The 8,378-nt window shown below is 47.9% G+C and overlaps 1 long non-coding RNA gene across 2 annotated transcripts; it reads right to left on the reverse strand.

The window, feature by feature from the left end:
* Window positions 1-585: 585 nt before the first annotated feature.
* On the reverse strand, window positions 586-6,786 carry LOC115273105. Of its 2 annotated transcripts, none has more exons than XR_003900680.1 (2): window positions 6,616-6,786; window positions 586-928 (listed from the first exon to the last, which is right to left on the reverse strand). It is a non-coding gene; the product is annotated as an uncharacterized LOC115273105 (long non-coding RNA). The 2 variants fall into 2 exon arrangements; XR_003900679.1 differs by lacking the exon at window positions 6,616-6,786 and adding an exon at window positions 1,175-1,362.
* Window positions 6,787-8,378: the final 1,592 nt, after the last annotated feature.

Consider the following 8,378-nt stretch of genomic DNA (forward strand, 5'->3'; position numbering starts at 1 on the left):
CTCCAGCATCACCCTCTCAGGGAAACTTTCCTTGATTTCTCCAACCAGGCCCGATTCAGCTATCGCTGACTCTCAAAGTGCCACTTGCATCTCCTTCCCAGCACTGACAACAGGTAATCATCTTGATAGTGTCCCATTTATCAAGTGATTCAGAAAATACTTGTCTTGGACTTTGGGTCATTGGAAAGCGTCAGGTAAGCAAGTGGGAGGCATTTGGGCTCCTAAAGTGGGCTCGCTTTTGGAATGAAATTTACTGGGTTTCTGTCCTCCTTCACCACTCCCTTTGCTTGGTGACTTTAGGCAAGAGACTTAAATCTCTTTTGGCATTAGTTCCCCCTTCTGAAAAGGGCAGTGATAGTATCAACCTCATAGGGTTGTTGTAGAGATGAAATGCTTTGATAAGACTCTTTAGCACAGAGGGAGGAGGGGACATTAGCTGATATTTACCAAGCCGCCATTTCCAGTTTTTAATCCTCTCAACAACTGGATGAGGCAATTTCTAGGGATATCTCCACTTTAGAGATGAGAAAACAGATTCAGAGCTGACAGGTGGAGGAGTGAGGATGAAAACACAAGTCAGTTATCCACGATGCTCCTAAACGTTTACTCGCACAGATTGCTTGGTTCTCTCAGGGAATTTCTGGCAAGCAAAACTGACAGGAGAGCAAATTCCTGTGCAGAACACCTCGCAGGAGGAGTAGGTTAAACTTGGCTCCCTGGGGCATGCTGGGTATTGTAGTTCAGTGGCATCGCAGAGCCTGCCGGGAGTTGTGGTCCTCCGCGCTGCAGCTCCCTCAGAGAGGCTCCACCCCCTCTCTAGGAAGTCACCGCCAGTCCCCAGAGCCGGAATCCGCGGGTCTCTGCGCCTCATCTCCGCCTTGCGCTGGAGCTAGTAGCTGTTTACCGGACAAGAGTCCTGTTTATCGGACTGTAGGGAAGATTAAAATGGTTAATGGAACTAAAGAATTTAGAAAAGGCCTTGACACACAGAGAGTGCCGTGTTAAGTATTAGCGATTATTTTTCTTATTAATCTTCAATGGCCCCTGCAAAGTAGCTTTTGTCATCTCTATTTGCCAGATAAGGAAACTGGGGGCTCAGAAGCGTTAGAATGCTTTCCCAGGATCCCACAACAAGGAAGGAGTAAAATCAGGTTTGGAATTCAGTTCGCTTAACCTTGTGGGGCACCTGCCGTTTCCTCTGTGGAGCTTGGGAGTTTAGGCAAAGCGTGGGCGGGTTTGCGTTTTTCCCCCGAGCGCAGCCCGCAGCCCCGCGGCCTTGAGAAGCGTGAATGGACCGGGCGGCAGCAAGGTTGGCGGCGGGGAGTCCACAGAGAGGGTGTACTGGACACCGTTGACAGTGTTCGGTCACCGCGTGCTTCCGTGCCCACGTAGCTGGTTTTGTTTAGGAGGCTGAAGGCCCAGTTCCAGGTGTGAATCCGAGCCAAGCACTGGCTCGGCCATTTCCTTTTGCCAATGATTGGTCCCACGGCGCGCCGGTCACCTGGTTCTTTCTGGCTGATGAATTGAGGAGGGGTCGTGTTTGGAAAGTTTTCCTCCTTTAATAATAACTGAGGGCAGGGGCGCCTGGGTGGCTCAGTTGGTTGAGCGTCAAACCCGTTCAGGTCCTGATCTCACGGTTTATGGGTTCGAGCCCCACGTCGGGCTCTGTGCTGACAGCTCAGAGCCTGGAGCCTGTTTCGGATTCTGTGTCTCCCTCTCTCTCTGATCCTCCCTGCTCAGGCTGTCTTTCTCTGTCTCTCAAAAATAAATAAAAGACATTAAAAAAATAAAGGAATAACTGGGGTGAAAGCTTCTTTCTGTCTCCTTTCCTCCTTCCTATAAAAGGAGGTTTTCTTGATGGTTGGGGCTGTGGCCATCAGGAGGCCACAAAGTCTATGGTTCCTTATAGGTGTAAGGTGCCAGCACAGAAAGATGGCAAAAGCTAAGACCTCAGATGCTGTGGTTGGGCTGCTGAAGGAATCCCGGGGCTGTTTACCTACAGGTTTCTTAAGATTTCTTAAGATGTGCGATAATAAGTGTGTTTATTGCTGAAGCTGCTCTTAAAGGTAGGTTTTCAGTTATTTAGTCAAAAGCATACGTGACAGGTACTGGAGGCTGCACAGTGCTCCAGAGACGCACGTGGACTGTTGCACAGTTTCCGTCAGAAACTATTCTCAACAAGGTGGGAAAACATCTGGGCAGTTTGGGAATCTGTGTGCTGTGAAAGGCGTGGGTAGTATATCCAAAATGTAAAAAAATGCAGCATACTTTATGAAACTTACAGTATTATTCTTTAGAACAATACTTTGTAAAAATACTTGTTTATTTTTGAGAGACAGAGAGAGAGAGCGCAAGCAGGGAAGGGGCAGAGAGAGACGGAGACATAGGATCCCAAGCAGGCTCTGGGCTCTGAGCTGTCAGCACAGAGACCGACACGGGGCTCGAACCCACAAACTATAAGATCATGACCCGAGCCAACATCAGATGTGTAATTGACTGAGCCACGCAGGCGCTCCTAGAGTAATACTTTTGAAACTCTAATGTGTACACAAATCACTAGGAATCTTGTTAAAATGCAGGTTCTGATTCTGTGTATGTGTGCTGGGGGTGGGGGTTGTGCTGAATTCTGCATTTCTACAAGCCCCTAGGGGATGCACAGACCACACTTTGAGTAGCCAGCTTATAGACATGTGATATAATTTTATGTTTCTATTTCCAATTTAGAGTTAAGGGGGGAAAAATCCCCAATCTCCTGCGATAGCTTTTATAATATGAACTACAGAAAGTAAAGTTGACAGATGGTTGACAGGAAGCATCATGGGCACCCGGAAGACAGAGAGTAGACTGCCTGGGGAGGGGGGTCTGAGGTGGAGGGGGTGTGGGAGACACACTTGCGAATGGCATTTCACGGCACACACAGGGAATGATGTCCCTCTGGGGTGAGTCTGGAGCATAACATGAAAATGTTTTATTTAACATTTGAAGAAGTTGCTGAAGTAGGTAACCCAAAAGGGATGGGGGGGAGGTGGGCAGGGGGTTATGGTTCAATTTCTCTACTCACTCCTCTCGATGCACATCTGAGTCGTTTCCATTGGCTTTTTCCTATCCAGTTTATTTCTGTAGTGTCAGAATTTTGTATCATGTTACTTTTGTAGTCAGGGAAAAATAAGAACCAGAGGTGTGGGGTGGTGGGGTGGGTAGGACCAAAGGGTGAGTTTACCTATTACAAAGGGCCTTTGCAACTCATTGTTAAAAAAAAAAAAAAAAAAAAAGATACAATGTCCAAAAGAAAAGATGTTAATTGTAGCCAACATTTATGCAGCATTTACTATGTTTCAGGAACATAGTATTTTGCATATATTAATTCATCTAAACTTCACCTCTACCCTATAAGGTAGATATCATTGTTATCCCTTCTTACAGATGAGGAAACAGACAGGGAGGTTTAGTAACTTGACCAAAGCTACATGCTTGTAAGTGCAGAGCTGGGATTTGAACCCCAAGCCCTTAACCACTACTGCCCTACCTCCCAAGAAAACTAGGAAAAGGACACGTACAGAGTAAGGAAATGAGAGCAGATACCTGTGGTCACTCAATCAACATATTCTACATTTCAATGATTCCAAGATGCGCCTTCCTACATTCAAACATCTGTGGAATCAGGATGCATCTTACAATCAATGATCTCTTAGTTTCAATGAAAGCGAGTAAGAGAAATGCAAATTAAAACCACCTATCAGATTGGCAAAGAGCAAAACACTTGATAACACACCGTGTTGGCAAGGGTGTAGGGAAACTGGCACTCTCAAAAGTTGTGAGTTTAGACGGGCAACTGGGAGGCAGTTTGGCGTGAGCTATCCAAGTGTAGCGCAGACACCCCGGGCTCAGCCATTCGGTTCCTAGGAAGTGACCCCTGGGGGGTCTGCGGGCCCTCAAGAGCCAAGAGCCGAAGACGACTCAGCTTCTCCCCAGCACATAACAGCAGTCTTGTATTACCCAAGACTGAAAACCACCTCGACGTGCAACAAAATGCGAGTCAAAACATGAAAGTCCAATATGAAGCCGGAGTGCTAGGCAGCTGTCAAAAAGAGGAAGGAAGTATTGATCTCAGGTTGTCCCCCAGACACGCTCAGTGAGAAAGGGCGAGGTGCAGAACTGTGTGTGTACTGATCGTGTGAAGGCAGCGGACGGGCATGCCTCTCTGCCTCTTCGAGGGACTTGCTGAAGTATGGTCTCTGGAGAGGGAAACTGAGGGCTTGGAGGAACATGAGCGGGAACACGTTACTCTTCACTCTGACCAGGAGTTGGTAGATTTTTTTTTTTTTTTTTGGTAAAGGGCCAGATAAGTAAATATATTAGGTTTTGAGGGCCATTAGGCTCTCAGCTTTGCCACTGTATTACGCAATGTGCAAATGAACGCGGGTGTGGCTGTGTGCCAGTAAAACTTTACGGCCACACTGAAATTTGAACTTTATGTGTTAGGAAATGTTCTTTTTTACACCCCCCTCCCCAACCACTTAAAAAAATGCTCATGGCCCCATAGAATAACAAAGGGGCCAGCTTTGGCTCACGAGTGGCAGTCAGCTGACCCTTGCTCTAGATCCTTCTGTTCAGTTCTTATTCTTTCTTTTTTTTTACATTTGTTTATTTTGAGAGAGTGAGACAGAGTGTGAGTGGAAGAGGGGCAGAGAGAGAAGGAGACACAGAATCTGAAGCAGGCTCCAGCCTCTGAGCAAACATTCAGCATAGAGCCCGATGTGGGGCTCGAATCCAGGAACCGTGAGATCATGACCTGAGCCAAAATCAGACGCTTAACTGACTGAGCCACCCAGGTGCCCCTCAATTCTTATTCTTTACCTTATGCATGAATTACCTGTTAAAGAATAGTTTAAAAGGTAGCTTGAAATGTTTTAGGTTTATCAGAAGGGGGCGGGGTTAAAGCTGGGGACAGACCCCCTGGAAGGAGCAGCACAGAGTGGGTGCAGGACATTACCAGCCAAGCTGGAAATACCGGTTTGCCCTGCATTGCTACCTGCCCCACTGCGCCACCAGAGAGCAGCACAAATCCACCTAAAGGCGGGCCATCCCCGCACCAGCTGGGAAGCTGAGGCCAGAAGTCAGCCCTTACACCTGTTTTATTTTGCCTACCATATTTTTTTTTTATTGTTTTAAATATTTATTTTTGAGAGAGAGACAGAGTGTGAGCAGGGGAGGGGCAGAGAGAGAGGGAGACACAGAATCGGAAGCAGGCTGCAGGCTCTGAGCTGTCAGCACAGAGCCTGATGCGGGGCTCAAACTCATGAACCGCGAGATCATGACCTGAGCTGACGTCAGATGCTTAACCGACTGAGCCACCTGGGCACCTTGCCTACCGTATGTTTAATATATTTTTTTAATGTTTTATTTATTTTTGATACAGAAGAGACAGAGCATGAGAGGGGGAGGGTCAGAGAGAGAGGGAGACACAGAATCTGAAACAGGCTCCAGGCTCTGAGCTAGCTGTCAGCACAGAGCCTGATGTGGGGCTCGAACCCACAAACGTGAGATCTGACCTGAGCCAAAGTCGGAGGCTTAACCGACTGAGCCACCCAGGCGCCCCAATATATATATTTTTAGTGTTTTTAATTTTTTTTTGAGAGGCAGCTCGAGCAGGGGAGGGGCAGAGAGAGAGGGAGGCACAGAATCTGAAAGCAGCCTCCAGGCTCTGAGCTGTCAGCACAGAGCCGGATGCGGGGCTCAAACCCACAAACTGTGTGATCATGACCTGAGCTGAGCCACCCGGGCACCTTGCCTACCATATGTTTAAAAGACGGAGCCAGCAACTTTAAAAATCTGGATTTCTGGCTCCTCTTTAATCGGCTGGTGTGAACAGCAGCTGTGCTCTGGCCGATGTCTCCAGGACGTCCTAGTCCTCTGTGTCAGCTGCTCTTTCTCATCCTCCTCTGTTGCTATTTTCTCACTGGGGACACATTTCTCACTTGTCACCTTGCCTCCTCACCTCCATCCCTCTGTTGGGGCTACAGGCAGCTGTTACAGCACCCGGGCACTGGGTCACATCAGGGCTCCGATTCCATCCCTGCCCACTACCGGCTATGTGACCTTGGGCCTGTTACATGACCCAGTGCCTCAGTCCTCTTATCTGCAAATGGGGCTCAGTGTATTCACCTCTCAGATCCAATGCATGGGGCTCCCTGCAGTCTGGCACGTGGTAAGTGTTCGTGGATATGAGCATTTCCCCTGCCGGCCCTCATAGGCATTTGTTTGCAACACCTGTATCTCACAAGTGACCCAACACAGACCGGACACGAAACAGAACTCCTTCTGGTTCTGAAAGTGTTTTCCCCCCTGGGATTCAGGAACAGCAAGACAAGTCTGTGTGTGAGGCCTGGCTCTGCCTTACTCGCTGTGCTATCTTGGGCAAGTCGGTTCACCTCTCTGGACGCCGACTGTGTTTTTGCTGCTCCGGGGTGATTAGCACGGCTTGGTCGGCCTGGAAAATCTCCCCGCCAGGGCTTGTGAACAGGAACTCTTGCAGCCCAGAGGCTGCTTATCTGGCCCCTGAAGAGTTTGGCCGCCTGCCCCATCCAAAGTAGACTCCTTTTGATAACACCTTACCTTTTCTTTGGGGGACCATCTCTCCCTCCTCTCGCTCTGTGGCTCGGGAAGTGATGTTCCCATTCCTGCAATTCCGGGTGAACGTGTTTCAAGCCTGGCTGATGAGAACAGTGCACAGAACGAGACGGTCTATCCCGGTGAGGGCCTCCCTGGGCTTCTGCTGCACCCACTGGGCGGGGAACCTTTTCCACTGAGATTACAGGGCTGGTCCGACCTCAAGCCTCAACTCAGAGAAAAACGGAACTAGATTGACCAAGGTCTGGTGAATCACATTGAGCCCTTGGTCCCTGCCAAACCTTAAGTCAATCATTAACTCAACTTTTCAGTTATGGGAGTTAATAAAATGATTTTAGCTATTTTTACTTAAGATCTTACTTTGTTATTAATGAGTTAACGCTAATTCCCCTTCCTTTTGGTATCTCCTTGGACAAGTCGAGTGGTGGGCATGCTTTAAGGAAAATGAAGAGATGGGTCACATTAAAACAGCAACAACAAAAAAGCTTTATGTGGCACCCGGGTGGCTCAGTTGGTGACGCATCAGACTTCAGCTCAGGTCATGATCTCACAGTTTGGGAATTCAAGCCTTGCATCAGGCTCTTGCTGACAGCTCAGAGCCTGCTTCAGATTCAGTGTCTCCCTCGTTCTCTGCCCCTCCCCCATTCATACTCTTTCTCTCTCATAAATAAATAAACGTTAAATTTTTTTTTAATTAAAAAAAAAAGGCTTTATCTGGGGCGCCTGGGTGGCTCAGTTGGTTAAGTGTCCAACTTCGGCTCAGCTCATGATCTCACAGTTCGTGGGTTTGAGCCTTGCGTTTGGCTCTGTGCTGACAGCTCAGAGCCTGAGCCTGCTTTGGATTCTGTGTCTCTGTCTCTCTGTCCCTCTCCCACAAATGCTCTCTATCTCAAAAATAAATAAACATAAAAAAAACTTTATCTGTGACCAGATACTCTAAAGAGTATTTTATCATTTCTCTGTCCCTAATATCTTCTTTTTTGGCTAATACTGCAGAAAGTATCAAGTTCAGACTAGATATTGATTGTAGTGTTCACGCCCGAATCTCAGTGCCTAGCACATGGGAGGTGCCTTATAATTACTTGCTCAATGAGTAAGTGAACAAGATATTTATCTAAAATGTCCAGTGCCTCCCAACTTCCTCAGCTTGTGAGGCTCCATTTAACAAGTCCCAAATTTTCCATCCACATCTTCCACTTTCCCCTTGTTCACTCTAGTCCAGCCCCACTGTTTCTTAAAAGCCTCAAACTTGTTCCTGCCTCAGGGCCTTTGCACTTTGTCTGGTCTGCTGGCCTCTTCCCCTAGCTGGCTCAATCTGCTCCTCAGGTCTCGGTCAGATCTCTCCTCTTCAGATCCTCCCTGATCACCCTGCCAAGGCAGCCCCACTCCGCCTTTCCATGTGATTCAGTATCATTTTCTTTACAAATCACCATCTGAATGTACATGTGCATTTATTTATGTTTATCGTCTCTCGGGAGGTCAACTCCACCAGGGTAAGTCCTTGTCTGTTCAGTGCTGTGTCCTGCTGTCCAGGTCTGCCTGGCACATAGGAGGTGCCAATAACATTTGCTGAAGGAATTCGCTAATAGGGATCAGCCTTCATTACTCTGTCACTGTGACTTCCTGCAAGAAGACCATTCCTCACCCAATCGTGGGTCCCCTTCAGGAGCGTTTGGAGCACATGGCAACATTAATTCACTGTCTCAGGTGAAAAAACTCCCATTCTGAGCCCAAGGTTGGAGGAAGGG

Source organism: Suricata suricatta, chromosome 12 (genome assembly GCF_006229205.1).
Source record: "Suricata suricatta isolate VVHF042 chromosome 12, meerkat_22Aug2017_6uvM2_HiC, whole genome shotgun sequence".
NCBI lineage: Eukaryota > Metazoa > Chordata > Mammalia > Carnivora > Herpestidae > Suricata > Suricata suricatta.